We start from the raw sequence: 19,437 nt of genomic DNA on the forward strand, positions 1-19,437 counted from the left end.
TGGCAATTTAAAAAATGTTAAAAAAATAAATAAAAAAATAAAAAATAAATAAAAAATGTTATCATATATCTGTCATTAAGTTGATCCCTGGGTATTATTTTTGTTGTTGCTACTGTGAATGGGATCTCTTCCCCTCCCCCATTACCACCATAATGTTTTCAATCTAGAAATGTATTTACTTTATTCCCCATTTTATAGATAAGAGGCCCAGAGAATATCGGTGACTGGGCTATGGTTATAGAGTGGGAGAGTTGGGGACTGCAGATTTTGAACATCTGAATTTTATTGTGCTACTATAGGAAATGAAGTTGCTTATCCAGTCGAACTTTATTAAAATTAATAGTCTCTTAAGTATTACTTTCTTTTTTTTTTTGTTTGTTTTCTATTTTTTTATTAAGTTTTTTAATTTTAATTCCAATATAGTTAACATACAGTGTTATACTAGTTTCAGGTGTATAATATAGTTATTTAACAATTCTGTACATTACTTAGTGCTCATCATAATAAGTATCACTTTCTTTGTATCAGATTTCAAAGTAGTACTATACGTTTTATAGCACATCTCCAGTTTTTAGCATTGTCAATTTGAAATACAGTGTCAGGGCTTGAGAAACTGCCTCTCATCTCCATTCAATTCTCCCAAGACCTGATTCCTACCAGACAGGAACTATTTTTTCTTTGAGGTCTACATAGACCTAACAACCTATTGCACTGAGTAAATATTTAATGGAAATTGAATATTTCCTCTGTGGTGGATCAATTTACTCTTGTTGATTATCTGAAGAAAGCATTTTTTTTTTGTTTTTATTTTATGTCCTGTAGTAGGTTAAGATATTTGTTTTCCTGAATATTGTTACTAATGCCAAAGTTTGTTTCAGTGATATAATCCATGTCTCTTAGTTGTTTTTTTTTTTTTTTAGCCATCTATTTTTCCTGGTTTATTTATGCAATTTGAATTATTATGTTATCTCAAATACACGTGTGAGATTCATTGACTTGGTAGCATGCAATAACATCATTTGCTGTGAGGATTGTTTTTTCTTGAATTCATGGTAGTTGGAGCTCTGAAAATGAAAAATATTTGCTAATGAGGTATAAGGATGTTGATGGTACATTTTTTAATGGCAGAAATATAATTTTTATTGACAAATATCTCCAAAAACATAAAAAATTTTTAGTTGACAAAAATGTGTCTTTCTTGTATTTTTAACTATCAGCATATATTTAATTGTATTATTCAAAATTTTTCATAACTGATTTTAGGTTTCAGTGAAATATATATTTGCCTGTGAGTCTTTAAATATATGAAGTTAGTGACATAGCTTGAAAGTTTCAACTTGTAAAAATGAAATCACTATAGTGGAATCATTTAGTGCAAGTTGTTAATGTGGCATTCAGTTGGAATTTATCAGAATCAATTAGAAAAACAAACTTCTCATTTAATGAAAAAAAACAACAACAAAGAAAACAGGGAAAACTATGCATATATATTTCATCCTCTTTCCACACTAAGACGCATGTGAATGTAATTTTGAAATAGAGAATTCATGCATACTGACAAAATATCCTTAATTTTTAAGGAATAACTTCACTGTGTTTCACATTTGATGACTGCTGGGACCTATATTTTTATGTAAATAACTGTTGACATTGTTTGATGTTTATTTCACTAGAGGAAAATTGTATGATGACAGTTATAGTACATATTTGATAACAAGGGTAGGTAAGATAAATCAGTTGAGTCATAGTGGTCTGATATCTGTTTTTAAGGTCTTTTTGACCCAGGAGTGTATGACCTGTGAAATCTGTACTTTGTTGGATAAGATATTTTACAATGCAAGGATTTAAATTTAGATGAACATCACTGCAGGAACTTGGCTGATGTGGCCAGAAACATTGAGCATCAAAGTATAAATTGGAAAAAGTTTAAGAAGTTCTGACAACAATTAACATATGTGAGAAGACAGAAGCTAAAGAAAGTTTCTTTTCTTCCCCAACTTATAACAAAGAGAACCTGAAATTTAACCTGGTATTTTCAAAGCGCTAATTACTCAGCAGCATTCCATTTTGTGAAAGCTTTGCCAAGAAAATGTACCCAAATCTTGAGTTACAGACCGTTCTTGCATCTGATTGGAAGGGGCATAGGAGTTGTTTGGAAGGTTGCAGATCCAAAGCCGCACAAATGAAGGTTGAGACTTGGGGGAGGGTACGACTCAGGGAAGGGAAGTTTCGTAGACATTACAGCCTCTGTCCAGAGGCCAAATGGGAGATAAATCACCTCTGGCCACCTCTCTTATTATTGAAATGGTTCAGCCCTGGGGTTTAACTGAAGGACTTACAGGGTTTTGAAGTGCAAATAGGATGGTGAAGGGTAAACCCTTTTAGGGTTTCATTTTGATGGATTTTTTTCCTGTGTGGATTTCTGGCACTGACTGTGATCTGGAAGGGGCCCTTAAAAAAGAAAAGTTTTGTTTTGTTTTTGATCAATCAGGCAATAAGAACTTTCCACAGGGGTGTACTTTTCCTGCATGCATATCGATCCTATTGTGTTTAAAAGTAAGTCATTTAAGTGGGCTTTTTTTTGGGGGGGAGCCTTCTGCAATGGAACTGTCATTTCAAGGTCACGTCTCTCTTTTTGGTATTAATGCCAAAATTTGAAAGTGTTGAATGATATGGTACTTTTGGATCAGCAATTCTGGGTGAATTACTTAGGATCATGGTGTGTTAAACAAAAAACAAAATGATCTGGTTTAAAGATCAAGTTTATATTAGAACAAGTCCTTTTATATTGATAAGCAGTCTCTATTTAATCTTTTTCCCATTTAGTTATATAAATTGTGCATATTCATTTAATTATTTTGTATGCATTCTGTTTTGCCAGCATTAAAATAAAAACCAGAAAATTCCGAGATTCTGAAATATTTGCAGTATCTTATTTGTACAGATACACTGACATTTTTCTGTTACCCCACAAATAGTTCAAACCCCGGAGATAAAATATCTTTTAAGTTTTATATTTTTTTAGTAAAATGGGACTGAGAGGACAGTCACTAGTGACTTCAAAGAAAAATAATTGTAACTAAAGGCTTTTTGTGCAAAAATTTTAAAGGAAAATTAAAATAATTGTATCAAAGAAATGCCACGGCAAATGCTTACATTTCTTCTTAGAAGTATAGTTGACAGAACTTTTCTTAAGCATTTCACTCTTTATTTTAGATTTAACATAAATATTTGTATCATTTACCTGGTTTGAAAATGATAATTTAGCTGTAGCAGAGATTTTTCTTCCTTGTTGCTTGATACCTAATATAAAAAACAGTTGTTAATCTCTGTAATTGACATTGATCACATGATGTTCTTAAGTGACCTTCAAGTCAGGTTTTGTTTTTCTATTCTTCAAAATTTTCCCTTCGCTGTATTTATGTAAATTTAGAGTTAAACTAAAGTTAAATGTTAGAATTTGCATTTACCTATTCCTGCATGAAGATTTTAAATAAGATGCTTAAAAAACGAAAAACAAAACCCTAGATGGCATCAGGCAGCATCCCCTGTATCTACAGCGTCCCTGTCATTAGTTTGTTGCTGGGAGATGTTAATATAACCCTTCCTTTGTTAGAAAAGAGATCTGTAGCCCTTCCCAGAATCCTCTTGTTAACTGTCTTTTTAACCCAAGTTGGAAGTTGTCTGATGAATGAATGGTGAGCCATTTTTATGAGCTACATATACTGTTGACATTGTGTCACACGTTGCTTTTTAATTTCTAAATGTGTTTTTAATTTGCAAAGCATGCCTGTGCCTAGCAGTAGAATTGAGTCAGCATTTCTGAGTCCAGATATTGCTTTATGCAAGCAGGACAGGTCAGGCTTACAAATGCTCTGTCATAAGCCTTAGCTTTACTGAAACACACACATGAATAAATTTCACTTCAAATATGGTTGAATAAAAGAAGATACTTGAGAAAGGCTCTTTTTCCCAAGAACTTCTCTTGCCTCTTGGCAAGTGAATTGCCCCAATATAAAGGCGTTGGGAGGGAAAAGTGAGCCTCAGAGTGAAAAGGCAATCCACAAATAATCACTCTTTTCTGCCTTTGATTTGTGTCAGATTTTGTGTGTGTGTGTGTGTGTGTGTGTGTGTGTGTGTGTGTGGCAATTGTTTTGTTTTGTTTTGTTTCGTTTTTTTCACTTAGAAGAGGTTTATGGTCCAGTGTCTGTCAAGTCAGCCCCTGTCTTAAGGTTGTAGTTGTATTTCTCTCTGGAGTTCCTAGAGGTGATGTTATCTTTTGTTCACTCAGCAGTGTGGTGGTTCCTGAGAGCATCTGTCACTTTAGGCATTACAAGATGGATGGGTCTCCAGTGAACTGCTGGTTGAAGCAAATGGTGAAAATAAGAAAAGACAAGGGGTTTCGGGGTCTGCAGAAAGGACAGACAACAAGGAAACACTGTTAGAAATCAAGAGTAAGCTGAGCAATAGAGAAAGAGAGAGCAAAGATGGATCATATGTCATTTTATAAACATCTTGGAAATCAGAGGCTTTTGGTGGCTACTGTGATCTGAGGGGCACGACTGCATCATGGTAAACAATTCTGTGCTTTGGATTTGCAAAATGTATTTGGACAGTTAAAAAAGTCTGGGGGAAAATGTTGGGAAATTGCAATGATATACATTGTTTTATGTGACAATTTTGCTGTTTGAGAATTAATAGTCTTAAAATGTAAAGATTTAAAATTTTTTATTTAAGAAATCTGTTTTCTTTAAAAAGTTTCCTTATATTTTTGCTTTTCTTTCTTTCCTTTTTTTCTTGTAAGCTTTTGAGCAACTGTAGATATTAAAATGTTGGAAAAGTAATAACCACATAACCAACATCTTTCCTGTTAAGTTTTTTGACATTTTTGCGGATGATTCTGAAAAATCTATGCTCATGACTTAGTGAGACTGGGGACATATTTTAAGTAAACTTCCAGTTAATTTAATGGTCCTTTGATGAAAGAAAGAAATATAATTGTTATTGATCTGTCAAAACAACATAGAAATTTTGTATTATACTTAGAAATTCAATTTGTTGGTGAAAGTCAAAATTTGTAAATTTGGACTGATGCAGAATCATTCCTGTGTAAAATAAGGAACAGGAGAGAGGTTGGCCAGGGAGTAGGAAAGGGGAAGGGGGGCTGGGAGGATGTGGTTGAAAAAAATGATTTTGTCAAACTTTCTGGCATTAGTCTATGAAAAAGACCATAGGTTGAAAGGCAAAGAAATTAAGATGATTAGAAGCTTTAAGCTATACAAATGGTAGAGTCTCTTCCTTCTCTATGGGTGTAAATAATAGATGAAAGAGTAAGAGTGACAACAAAGGATCAGGTCGTTTAAGAGAATGTGTGCAGCCTGAATAGGGGTCTGTGGCCCAGGGCCAAAGGTCTTAGCTTTGAGTGTAATTAGAAGAAAATACAAAAATGTCATTACTAGCAGGTGAAGTGTGTAGCACGTGGCCAAAAATTAGCAATTTTAGACTCTGAAGCTATTGGAATTGGATTACTGACCTTTTTTAAAAATCATTAAGGTCCTTGTGGAGTCATATAGTTTCATTGGCAGTAATGCAGTTTGACCTTGTTGACCATATGGGGTAATCTTGGGTTTAGTTGTAGGTAGCAAGACTCCTGACTTACAAAAAGATGTCTATTTGTGGGTGGGTGGGTGGGTGGGTGGGAGATACATAAGTTTGAAAATCTGCGTCTTGCCCTTTTTTTTAAATTTTTTATATTTTTTTTGCGTCTTGCTTTTTAAATTGCTCTTTTGCCTGAAGACATTCTTCTGACAGTAGGAGAGGTAAGATAAAGATTTTTATTTCAAAATCTAAAATGGTTTTCTCTTTCCTCTCTCTCATATTGGAATAAAAGGACAATAAAATGAAAACTGTCTTTAGAAAGCATAAATTAATATTACTTTTAATATTTTAGTGCTATAAATATGCATATTGAAATTAGTATATTCTTAGGAAAATCCCCTTTTGTTTTCCTTTAGACACAATAACACAGGAATAGAAATATTTCTAAGTTACATATTAAAATCACTGACAAATAGTTTTTATTTCACTTGATATTTTATGACTGTATTTCCTATTTTTCACCCAATAGTTTATTTTGAACATAATCTACTTAAAGGAGAGAATAATATGTACCCTATAATTTTCAACCAGTTATATGTAATTATAATTATTTAGTTACTTCTAGAAATACACTACTCAAAAGGGTAGAAAACAGTAGCTCTTTTTCTTCTTGCAGTCTCTCTTTCTCAGAGATTATTAAAGCATTAGTTTCAAAAAGTAGAAAAATTATTTTAAGCAATATGAGTTATGTCTTCAATTTTTGCTAGTTCTTTGAGGAGATAAATTTTGGCCGAGAATCAGAGATTATGAAATTCAAACTCCCTAGAATATGAAAACTGCCTTTCATTATTTTCATTCCTAAAAATAAAAATAGTCTGTGGGGCTTTTAGCATGTGGTAACACTTGTCGAAAATGCAGACTTGACGGATTTATTCAATTTAGTAGGATGAAGAGGGGGAAATATTAAGAACAAGAGAAATTATTTTTGAGTGTATGTAATTAGGAATGATTATTTGGGAATATTTAAGATGGAGGAACATCTGTATTTGCCACTTATGAGGTATATGGAGTTACATGAGACTTTGATAATTCATTTCTAATTGTAATTTTTGTAGAATTGTAAATATTTAAATAATTTTCTTCTGGAATGTAATGAATTTGGAAATTAATTCATATCTTTACGTACATATTTTTATTTTTTTTATGTTTTTGCAGGTGCAAAAAAGCTTTAAACAAGTAAAATCTAGACAACAGGCTCCCTGAAGTATTGACAGCCCAACTCAATCATGACCGTGATTCAAAAATGTTAATAAATAAACCAAGGTATTGTACAATTATAGTATCCCCCCAAATTTTTCAAGATCAAATTTGTTTTAGGAAGCTATATTTAGAATTTAAATAAAGTTACTATATTTGGTTCTTCAACTGATTAAGGAGATATTTTCTATGAGCTCTTCTTCCATTTCCTCCCCTCTGCTTTCCTCTCCCCTCCCCCATCCTCTCCACACACACAAAAAAAGGGGGCAAAAAACCTTATTCAGCAATAAGCTTTTGCTTACTCAGTATTGCTGGATAATTATTTTTTTCTGACAACAGCCTTTGTGTTGTATTTCCTGTATACCTAAATTAATATAAGAATTCATTTTTTGATTCCTTTTTGCTAACTGTGGTTTTTATTTTTTAAGTTGTCTAATAAGAGAGACATCTAGATTATTGGCATCTGCAGAAAAACCCAAACCGTATGTAGTGACCGTATAAAAATTATCATATAACACTATCCTGAGATATATGTTTTAAAAGGTTTTTTCCCCCTATTTTTAGGAGGCTTTTAATTTAGAAAAGGAAAAGGCAATACTGTTTTTTTTTCTCCCTACATCAAAGAAAATTAAAAGTTGGCTTGGAATTAAGGATTTAGGGATGCTGTTTAAGGAACTCTTATCTATCAGGGTATAGCCCAAGACTGTCTTTCCTTTCGTACGTCACAATGTGTTTGAGTAGCCGGGCATTTCCAAGAAAGGGCAAAGATCTTTTCCTCGTGCTGAATCCTTTTGAGGCCAAAAAGAACAAGAGGGTCATTGCCACTTCAGCGTGGTCCCTGTTTGTGCCTTCGTGACCACGCAGACCCTGGAACCTAGCGTTGGCTTAACATTTGGGCCTGGAACATCTGGAAAATGATCAGAGAAGGAGCAGAGGAGACAGAAGAGTGGAGAACGGTTGCGTTTTGTTACACCAGGTGCTAGGAGTTAGCAACATCCCCTGTTTGATATGGGAGGCAAATTCTGTGGGCCTGGAGTTAGGCTTCAACAATTGAAGAGGTCAAAGGACAGCTGAGTGGGGTCAGTGAGACACCACGGGGTGTATTTTGTTACTCAGTAAAAGGAGCAGCCTCCTAAAACCTTAAAGGATTCTCTTGAAAATCTGTGTTGTGAAAAGGTTTTATGAGTCTCATGGCAAAAACTCCTGATTTATCTAAGGAATGCTTGCTTTTGTCTAATGGTAGGATAATCCTTACCAAATGTTGGCAACTAGTATAAGAGTCAATATAGGTCTGAAAGAACAGTGAGGGTTTGAAGTGTACTTCACTTTCCAAAATGTTTATCATTTTCATGTTTGTCTCTCAGTGAAGAATTTTGCACTGTTGAATTACCACCCTTTTCTTTCCTCGGAGCTGAAAGTGTTGGGGGGGGGGTGGGTGGGTGGGAGGGAGACGGGTAAGGTGGAGCCTACATTAATTTAAAAATTATTCTAACAAGATTTTGACTGATCTATAAACAGGATATTATATACCTTTAACAACACCAAGACGTGTGAACTCTAAAAAGTTTCCTTAGAATTTATTTTAATGTATAAAGAAAATAAATGACACATGAAATATGTTTCTAGATTACAGAAGATGTTTTAAAAATTTAGTTGTATTTCATAGAAGTGGGTATCAGTTGATGAATAACCATAAACCTGTGTTTCTCCCTGAATGTGTTTCTTGTCCATTTTAGTAGTAAGAAGAAAATCAATGTCAGAGTCAAGAATAGAGAATGAGAAAAGAAATATAGTAAAGGATTTTTCTCTTAGAAGGGAAATGGGAAAGTGGGGGCTGGGGGGCGGAATCTGCATGTTGTGAGAGTTCTCCTTACCAGAGCCCAGGACCTCAAGATACCATTTCCATGATTATGGGTACCTTTGAAAGGTCTTGGCCACCTGGCAGGTAGTAAAAGGGGACTGTTAGAGGAATTTGGCAGTATTTGGATGTTCCAGTTGATATGCTATATACATGTACAAACACATAGAGAGTATATGTTACTATATATATAGTAAGAGAAAGATTAAATGATGAGTAGTATATAACAGGCTTTGTTAAGCATTTGCTTACTAATTTGTGAGTTTACAATATTTGTGATTCTTTTTTTCAATTTCTTTTAACGATTACTCGTTTTGGAGCAACATATACATAAATGTAAGGCTTAGTGTGCTAAGTGTCTATTTTCTCAAGGTTAAAGTGCCTTTCAACAACTAATTTAGAAACCTAAGTGTAGTGACTGATAATTGCCTAGAGAAAACCCACAGCTGTTTAAGTAGCATTGAAATTGTGGCAAAACTGACAAATACAATTAGCAATGTTAATAAGATAAGAAGGTGGAAAGATGGGCAGATGACAGAGTGGAAAGATGAAGGTAGCAGGAGTTAACAAATCCATATAAGAACACAATGTTCACAGTTGCTTTGAATTTCCAGCACTGTCTCTTCTAAGCTAAGTCTTTTTACTACTCTATGAATTAGCAGCAGAATGGGTGTTTTGGAAATTAAATTCAGATATATTTGTTCAGTCCCTAAGTCACATCTAATTTTGAAAGAACATAGCTGTTTGGTGGTCATATCTAAAAACAATCAAATTTTGCTGATTCTAAAGAGGCCCAATTTTCTGTGTGGTGCTTTTTAGAAGTCAATTTTAAATGTACTTCTGTTGTACTGTAATTACCATGAGTGGGATTACCCTACTTTGCACCCTTATAATTCTTATTGGCCATCTCAATACATTACAAAAGAGACCAAAGCAAGCCCTGTTTCTGGATCCAGGGACCTAGTATTACCAAAACAAAACAAAACAAAAACCTGCAGAAGTCTTCAATGTATTATTACTGATTATATTTATCTGGTTAATGTTTATAGCCCACTTTGTAGACAACTTCTTGGGAAAAATAAGTGGCGATTGGAAATAAGAGAAATTAGGTCAATGTTATATGAAAAAGATTTAGTCATCTGTACTGTTCCCATTATACTTTTTAACGCATCCAGTGAAATTTGGAAAATTATTGTGGTATCTTTTGAAATTCTACCCTGCATTTGAGAAATTGGTTTTTGCCTCTGGTGTTTTATGTAGATTTGAATAATTGGTGTGATAAATCCACACAAGTTTGTTCTCTGAAACCATAGAGACTGAACTCTCTGAGTGTGGCAGCCTTGATGGATGCGGTAAACCACACTTTGGAAGCATTTCTCGTTATTTAATGTTTTCTGTTCTGGATTATTGACTCTTCTCCCTGTTGAAAAATTGGTCTCTGGTGACATGGTAGAGGTCACACATTGCCTATTATTGTTTTGCTTCTTTGATCTTACACAGGGATTGCCTCTGGTAATTATACTAGTTCCAGAGAGTCTCCATGAGATGTGTTTATTTTACAGAAGAATTTCTGGTATTTCAAGGAAGAAAGTAAAGATTTCTAGTAGTAACATGTGACTCTTTGTTACAAAGAAAAAAATAGCATCATACTTTATCTTTTAATTATGACACTTTTTAATAATTGTGAAATTAGTTGGCATATTACAGTAATTATTTCCATAACAATTTAAGACATATTTCATATCCATAAGTATATTGGTAAAATGGTTAATTTTAAAATAAAGTTACTAGGGCTGGGTTTTTATTTCAGTACCTAAAATACTTTTGGCTTCAGAAACTGTCAAAAGAGATTGATCTAGATTTAAATGTACAGAACTGTTTAAAATGGTTGGAAATTTCATCTTTTAATCTATCTGCATTTTCCAAAGTTTTCAGCAAAGAGGATGAATAAAAATGAAATAAAACACTTTTGTTTTGAATGCATGGTTAGCTTTGTGCTTTTTTGAAATGTGCTTGGGAAGCAATAATATCTCTTTAAACTCATTTAATGTATAATTAGATTAGACACACAAAAAGCTCAATGTATTCTTTGTTTTTTTGTTTGTTTTTTTACTCATTCTAATTTTAAACAAAATATTTCCCCTAAGAACTCACAGTCTAATGGGGGAGTCAGACAGACACTAGACCCAACTAATTATAATCAAGAGCAACAAATATCAATTTCAAAGACTAAATGAAATGCAAAAACAGACAAAAGAGAAATGTGAATATATGCTTGCTTTTAGTTTTGGATTATATATAGATTGTGAGAGTTTGCAAGAACCATGTTTGATTTCCTTGTCATTATCACTATCATCAGCAAATATTTTTAATAGAGAAAAGGTATGTGAACAGCAATGCTATATAACAAGTAATGTTCTTTTTTTTTTTATGTTTCAAGTTTTTATTTAAATTCTAGTTAATTAGGGGTGCCTGGATGGCTCAGTCAGTTGAGCAGCCAACTTCAGCTCAAGCCATGATCTCACGGTTCATGAGTTGGAGTCCCGCGTTGGGCTCTGTGCTGACAGCTCAGAGTCTGGAGCCTGCTTCGGATTCTGTGTCTCCCTCTCTCTCTCTCTCTCTGCCCCTCCCCCCCTTTCTCTCACACTCTCTCTCTCAAAATAATAAACAAAAAAATTAAATTCTAGTTAATATATAGTGTAATATCGGTTTCAGGAGTAGAATTTAGTGATTCATCATTATGAGTAATTTTCTTTTATTTTTTAATGTTTATTTATTTATTCTGAGAGAGAGAGAGCGAGCGAGCACAACATGCAAGCAGGGAAGGCACAGAGAGAGAGGGAGAAAAAATATCCCAAGCAGGCTCTACGCTGTCAGTACAGACCCCTACATGGAGCTCAAACCTGCAAACTGGGAGATCATGGCCTGAGCTAAAGTCGAATGCTCAATCAATTGAGCCACCGAGGTGCCCCTACCAGTAGTTTTCTTATACAAAGTCAAAGAATCTGAGAACTGTGAGGGACAGTAATAATTTATATATGTGACTGTAAAATTTCTTAATAAATGACCAAGTAACTTGTCCAATATCATAGAGGTAGTGGGAGTGGGATTTGAATTAAGGTCATCTGACTCTACAGCCTATGTGCTTACCCACTTCACTTGTAGGATTTCTATAAATGCTGCCTGGCTGCGTGGATAACTGTTAAAGTTTGGAGAGGGGGTGACAACATCTATAAAGTAAAAAGGTAACAAAACTGACAAGTTACATGAAGTTGTCTTTTTAGTACTATGTCTGGCACGCAGTCAATAAATTGGGCCTTAAAAGCAAAAACCTCAAACTAAAACCAACTATACACACACACCACAAACAGAATGTATCATTTTTATGCTCACCTTTTTTCTATGTCCAATAGCATGTTTTAGTGGGGGAAAAAACACGGGGTTTTTAGTCTAAATTTGAATCCTAGTTCTATCATTTATAAACTAGATAAGCTTAGGTTGTTGCAAAAAATAAATTGTTCTGTCCACCTGTCCCTCGTTCTGAGTTTGCTTGTTTCCATGTGGTTTCTTGTTCCTTCATCCTATAAATGGAAGTTAGCTATAGGGGTTTGACTATATTCACTACACCCATTGGCAGAAGTACTTTCTACAGTGTGTGTGCTTCCTTTTCTCTCTTATGGGGAGGCTCATGGCGTCTCATGGCTTGACTATTAGTGATGCTAAACTTGAGCAGTGAGCTCAGGAGATGTCAGCCTGACCCCTCTATTATAGAGTTCCCTCATTATCATTGAGTAAATGAATTTTGCATCAAGGGTTGCAAATTGGTAATTTTATAATTCTGTCATTCTTTCCACATTTATTAGCTGAAATTCTTCATTAAAAATATTAAAACTCTCAATAACCAGGACAATTTGGTTACTCTGAAGTACAGAAAGAGCAGAATAAGTATTTCCTTCTTTCCTTTTCCTTTTTGCAGCATTCACTTAGATGATTTATTTGGGTTGTATTGTTGTTGTTATTTTTCCCCAAGCAGAGCTCTCTTCTTCACCTTGAGTAGCAAAAATTAATTTGTGAATTTTCATATTTTAAATATGCTTCACTCCATTGAATTAGTTCTCTTTTGTGTTCAATTTCTCTAGTCTTTGGTCTATGGGGACATTTCATATTGACTCATGTCTTTTGACATGATCCATCACCCCTCAATAGCTTCTTTGCTCTTTGTTCAAGGCTCCTCTTGTGTATTTCCTGCCTCAGACCTGGAATTGGCTATAACTTTAAGGAGCTTTGATGCTTTTCAGTGGGGAATGGTAGTAGAAAACCACAATCAGGGTACTAGGAAGTGCTTATTGTTATTGAATTGTCATTGCTTCTCAGACTTCAGTAGACAATTCTTGGAAATACAAATCTAAAATATTTTTTAAATAAATTATTAGTTTTTTAAATAAATTATTAGTTTAAAAATATATATACCCATCGACCTTTCGCATAGACTATCTTGCTGTTAAAATTAGATTAACCCTGAAGTAGTATCTTAGATTTTCTTTTAGCATGTACATGATTTTTTTTAAATCAGTGTTTTTCTTGTTCTTTCTTGTCATTAACTGTAATGATCCTTTTCCCCCATACATTTTATTTTTTTAATGTTTATTTATTTATTTTGAGAGAGAGGGAGATAGAGAGCAAGGAGGGGAGGGGCACAGAGAGAGAGAGAGAGAGAGAGAGAGAATCCCAAGCAGTCTCTGATGTGGGGCTCAATCCCACGAACTGTGAGATCATGACCTGAGCCAAGATCAAGAGTCTGATGCTTAACTGACCTAGCCACCCAGGTGCCCATCCCCATACATTTTAAAGTTAATGTTTATCTTCTCCACATAATTGGTATTAAAAGTCAGCTTTTATAAACAGCCAAGTGTAGTACCTTGAAAATATTTATTCGTGGTCAAAAGAGGAACTTGTTGAGGGAGATGGTTGGGCCAATACCAGTATATCAAAACTGGGGGGAAATAGTTTGGAGTAATTATGATAGAAAGTAGTAGTGGAAACTCCAAATCTTGATGAGAGGTTCTCAGTCTAAGTGCTGGAATGATGTGGATTTTCCCTGGAATCTTGAAGCACCAGGAAAAGGTGAAGAGTGTTCACTTTGCAAACCCAGCTATTAAGTAATAAGCCTGTTTTAAACTGCTTGTGTTCAAGGATAGTCATAGAGTTGGGATTAGCTCACTTGCTATATGATATTTTCCTTTTCCTTTATTATATTATGCTATAATACTGTTAATTACTTTAAAAATTAGAAGATATTAATAAGACAAAAAAGATAGGTTTTTTTGTTTGTTGTTGTTGGTTTTTTGTTTGTTTTAAGTAGGCTCTGCCTAACGAGGGGCTCAAACTCAGGACGCTGAGATCAAGAGTCACATGCTCAACTGATTGAACCAGGCAGGTGCCCCCCAAAAAAGACAGTTTAAAAACCACACAGTATCAATAGATAAACATTACTAATAGATTATTGTGTGTACTTCCCAGGTTTTTGTGTTTTTATAAACACAAGAAAAGTTGTGTTTATAAAATTTCCAGTAAATTCATATCATATTATTAAGGTCAGATTTTTTTTTCTTCTACCTACCTGGATTAAGTGGTCTGCTTCAGATGGAAGAGGGTAATAGAAATTATTGTGTTACTTTTTCAAAAGTAATATATTGGACCATATCTCAAATCTAGTACTTTTTAAAAAACTGATTTGAGAAGAAAGTCAAGGAAGATATACTCTCAGGTTCCTTCTTTCTTTTTATCATTTGAGTTTTAGGAAACTTTTTCTTGTCCTTAATAGAAGAAGAAACTTTTTTAGACAGGGGGAAATATTGGAGAAAAATAAGTTATATAAATATTCCTAATATTTTAAGGAGTTGATAAGAATGTTTTTGATTTCTAGACTTGACACATAATGGATTAATGAAACATGACTGAGTCTTCCAAAATTGGAAGAAATGGGAAGAAAAAGGGTATGGACAAGAGAGTTCTCAAAATCAGGGGACACGCAACCCATGCATCAGATACTTTGGAGTCCAAGGGCGGGCCTATGCTTCCTTCCTTATATGTGTGTATTTATTCTTTGTTAAATAATTTACCCTTTGTTTATCTTTCCCTTTCATCTAATACAGGGAGGTTTGGGTCTTTTTATTCAGGGGAGGGATAGTTTTATTTTGCTTTAAAATTTTTTTTAATGTTACTCATTTTTGAGAAACAGAGAGACAGAGTGTGAGTGGTGAAGGGGCAGAGAGAGAGGGAGACACAGAATCCGAAGCAGGCTTCAGGCTCTGAGCTATCAGCACAGAGCCCAACGTGGGGCTCGAACCTATGAACTGTGAGATCATGCCCTGAGCCAAAGCCAGACGCTTAACCAACTTAGCCACCCAGGTGCCCTGGTTTTATTTTGTTTTGACTTTTTAAAATTATTGCTCGGCTTTGTGCCTATTAGCCCCATATCTTATGCTAAAACTCTTTTTTCAGCCTTGTCTTCTTGCCACTGTGACATATACAGACAAGGACAAATCAGCAAACAAAAAAATTCTTCCTTGGGTTGTTCTGTTTTGTGTTTTTGTGGGTGTTTTGTTTTGTTTTGGTAATTTAGTAATACTTTATAGAATACCTATTTACCCAATTAGATCATTATAGTAGGTGGTTAAACAGCTTAATGGTCTAAGTGATTAAGATAGCCTAACAGAGCTGTTGTGTAGCCAAACTGACTAGATCCTACTCCTATCTTTGCCATCTCCTTTTATTTGTCCTTGGGCAAATTCCTTAACTTTCCTAGGCCTCAATTCTCTTAAAAGGAGGCAATAGAGTATTATCTGGCAATTAGTAAGTTCTCCATGTTACCAGTATTGTAATTGTCCAAAGTAGAATGTTTCACTTTTCTTAACAATGACAGCAAGGACCACCACCACCAGTAATATTAATAATGACAGCAACAACTATTATTATATCATCTGCCTGTTAGATGCCTACCATTGTAATAGGCACTTCACACATAAAGTTAACATTTGAAAAATAAGACTATGTATTCTGAAGTCTTATCTGATGCTTTAATTGTAAGAAGTGTTTGGGAAGCAACTGAAAGGAACATTTTCGTCCTGTGTCTTCTGTACTTGATAACTTCTATAAAAGTAATTACTACATTAATAATACAGTAACTATTAACCATGAAACACAATTACCTAATATTACCACAATTACCTAATAAATCCAACTTCAGGTCAGATAATGTAGAACTACTTTTCAGAATGAGTTGTACAACATACAAGAAGAAAGCAAACTTGCAATTTCTACATATATATGTATATTTTATATATCTGGCTGACATTAAGGACTACAGACGCTGAGATGCTAATAGATACTCTTGTGACACTACAGAAATCTCCAAGAAAGAGATGGTATACAATATGGGCTCTTTCTGCACCACTAATTAATTGCTCAAAATGCAAGTGGGATCAAGTACAAACCACCACACCATTGTGGTTTGGTGCCTTTCTGCTCTAGCCTTTTCCCTTTTCTACAGAAAGATAAAAGGGCTGGCATAGAACAGGCAGCTTCATTCACTGGAGGTTTTAGGAATAGGGACTGGAGAAGTAAGGAAAAGAGTAGCCTGGGAAACTGGTACCTGCTAATGGCTCCATGGCCTTTCCCCAATTCTCCTTTTTCTATTGAAAATGGAAAGGAGAAGCAATACAATTTGAGGGAAACCACTTCTTGATCTGCAATGTTTTTATTTCCCTTTTGTCAAATGTTTCATGGTTAATAGTTACTGTATTATTAATGTAGTAATTACTTTTATAGAAGTTATCAAGTACAGAAGACGCAGGACGAAATGTTCCTTTCGGTTGCTTCCCAAACACTTCTTACAATTAAAGCATCAGATAAGACTTCAAAATACATAGTCTTATTTTTCAAATGTTAACTTTATGTGTGAAGTGCCTATCACAATTATTATACACTGACTTTTAGTGTATGTTATGCCATCTCAAGCACTGGGGGCTCTTTGAGATTCAGAGGAAAGGAAGGCCAGTAGTCTAGGTAGATAATGCCAACAGTTTCAGTGACCCTAAATATCTTTTTAATTTTTTTAATGTTTTTATTTATTTTTTTGAGAGAGAGAGAGACAGAGTGTGAGTGGGGAGGGACACAGAGAGAGGGAGACACAGAACCCAAAGCAGGCTCCAGGCTCTGAGCTGTCAGCACAGAGCCTGACACGGGGCTCCAACTCACGAGCTGTGAGCTCATGACCTAAGCTGAAGTCAGACACTCAACCAACTGAGCCATCCAGGTGCCCCCAGTCACCCTAAATATTATAGCATATGATATTAAACATTTTTTTAATTGTTTATTTTTGAGAAAGAGAAAGAGCAAGCAGGGGAGGGGCAGAGAGAGAGAGGGACAGAGGATTTGAAGTAGGTTCCAGGCTCTGAACTGTCCGTACAGAGCCTGAGGCAGGGCTCGAACTCATAAACTGCAAGATCATGACCTTAGCCTAAGTCAGATACTTAACCGACTGAGCCACCCAAGTGCCCCCAGTGACCCTACATCATATAGCATATGATATATTTTTTTATTTTTAAATGTTTATTTTGGGAGAGAGAAAGAGCGAGCAGGGGAGGGGCAGAGAGAATGAGGAACAGAGGATCCAAAGCAGGCTCCATGCTGACAGCAGTAAGCCCAATGTGGGGCTCCACCTCAGGAACTATAAGATCATGACCTGAGCCGAAATCAGACGCTCAACTGACTGAGCCACCCAGGTGCCCCTTATAGCATATGATATTAAGAATACATTACACTAAAAAGGCTTCCTTGAACTCTACCCTTCTTTTGATAGCATTGAACTGGAAATTGGATAGCATTGAACTTGAACCGTAAAGGGAAGAACTCTGTACTCCGCACTAAAAAAGTCTGGGGTCAGTTTTATAATTCTTCATATTATCATTATCATTTTTAAAATGTCCAGTTATGTTTTCATTTGAAATAATCAGTCTCTTCCTTTTACTCTTCCAACTGTTTCCTGGGTACTTCCCTTTGTCATCTTGAGTATTGCTAATGTTCTTATAGCATTGTGTGTATCCTCTATGATGGTGAAACATGATTATCCATTTTTATGCTGATTTAATATTTTTATTCAGCACAATATTTATTTGCCCTACATATACATATTTGTTATATTGCTCCTTAAACTATAAATCAAAGAGATTGAGATTATGTAGTACTTCATGTACAATTGGCATTTCTTTATTAAACTAAAAAAATCTCTTAGAGAATATAGTTTTCAATGATAAAAGGAAGATAATTTGTTAAGCAGGTAATAGTTAAAAAGAGGCAAGATTTCCAGGCATTTGGTGCTCTGGAGAAAGGTCCACCTTTGAAGTTATTCCATTGTTCTCTATGGTTAAGAAATCCCATGGTTGACTGTGCTGGTAGTTTTCTCCCTTCGGCAAAAAGAAAAAAAAAGGTGAAATGGCTATTGAATTTTGACTTAGATGCATTAAATGGTAACACAACCTATTTCTCCTGCAAACTCACCCTATTTTGATCATGTGTGGTCTTGAGCTTTAGAAAATTTAAATGTTTATAGTTGTCCTAATGGAGAGTCTTATAAGGTTGGACAAAAACTTGGTGTTTCAGGAAAACTTTATTTGACAGAGTTTGTTGATTTGCTTCTACTTACAACTTTTAATTGAGTATCATACATATACTTTTGGGTATGTACTTTTTGAAAGAAAGGAACCTAATAATTGAAGAAATCTAGTTTATTTTTTCTAGTTTTACTGAGATAAAAGTGACATATAACATTGTATAAGTTTTAGGTGTACAATATGATGATTTGATATAGGTATATCTTGCAAAGTGATTACTACATATAAGTTTAGTTGATATCCATCACCTCATATAGTTATAAAATTTCTTTTACTTGTAAAGAGGAACTTACTAATTTAAATCCATGGTATTTAGTTTCTTATTACCTATTTTGAGAAAGGTTGCTAAAATATAATTCCAGCTTTTCCTCCAAATCATAAGAATCTCCAACAAAGCTTTACTAAACGCAGCCACTCTGATGGAAATCTCTGAATACTACTCATTGCTACCCAGAATCATGTAAACAGCCTTCTTTGCTATATAGAGGCAGCTCAGCAGCTCATAGCCACCAAAATCCTTTGGAGCTCATGAATATAACTCTGGGAAGCCTGATAGTAAGGTTGTATGCATTATCCCTTCCCTGCTTAGGAGTGACTGGATCTTGGCTTCCTTTTCCTGCTGAGCCCAGATAGATGCATGCTTAGGGTCCTTCTCAATGAGTCCTCTAGGGACTCCCTTCAGAGAGTCCATCACAGTTGGCTTTCCAGATGAAATTTAGTATCTGTCCCTCTCTTTGATGGGATAAGTGGGGCTATGATATTTTCAAACTGCCTTTCTTGAAATGAGATTTATCCAAATTGAGCCTATACTGTAGGAGTATAGGATTTATCCTCACACAGCTAGATACTGAGTTCTGGTTCTGACCTTTACCAACTGGGTGATAGGAGGCAAGTCACTTGGCTTCTCCAAGCCCCAATTGTTTCATTGATGAAGTGAGACAAGTCCAACCTACTTCTGAATACTAAGGATTAAATAAAATATATTTTTGAAGTTTATTTATTTATTTTGAGAGACAGAGAGAGAGAGAGAGAGTGCATGTGAGAGCACAA

General features: G+C 34.9%; 1 protein-coding gene across 8 annotated transcripts in view; it reads left to right on the plus strand.

Annotated features, from left to right (window-relative positions):
- Window positions 1-19,437, plus strand: part of GREB1L (GREB1 like retinoic acid receptor coactivator) — a 278,957-nt gene that overhangs the window by 116,575 nt on the left and 142,945 nt on the right. For 6 of the 8 annotated variants that reach the window (XM_053902487.1, XM_053902486.1, XM_053902488.1 and 3 more), the window contains one exon: window positions 6,814-6,921. The gene's annotated coding sequence lies outside the window, so the exon portion shown is untranslated. Of the gene's footprint in view, window positions 1-2,258; window positions 2,557-4,291; window positions 4,573-6,813; window positions 6,922-19,437 lie in introns of those variants that run through there. The other 2 variants (XM_019418327.2, XM_019418329.2) reach the window with 2 other exon arrangements.

This window comes from Panthera pardus, unplaced genomic scaffold (genome assembly GCF_024362965.1).
Source record: "Panthera pardus isolate Hobbes unplaced genomic scaffold, ASM2436296v1 HiC_scaffold_15, whole genome shotgun sequence".
In the NCBI taxonomy this organism is placed as follows: Eukaryota; Metazoa; Chordata; class Mammalia; order Carnivora; family Felidae; genus Panthera; species Panthera pardus.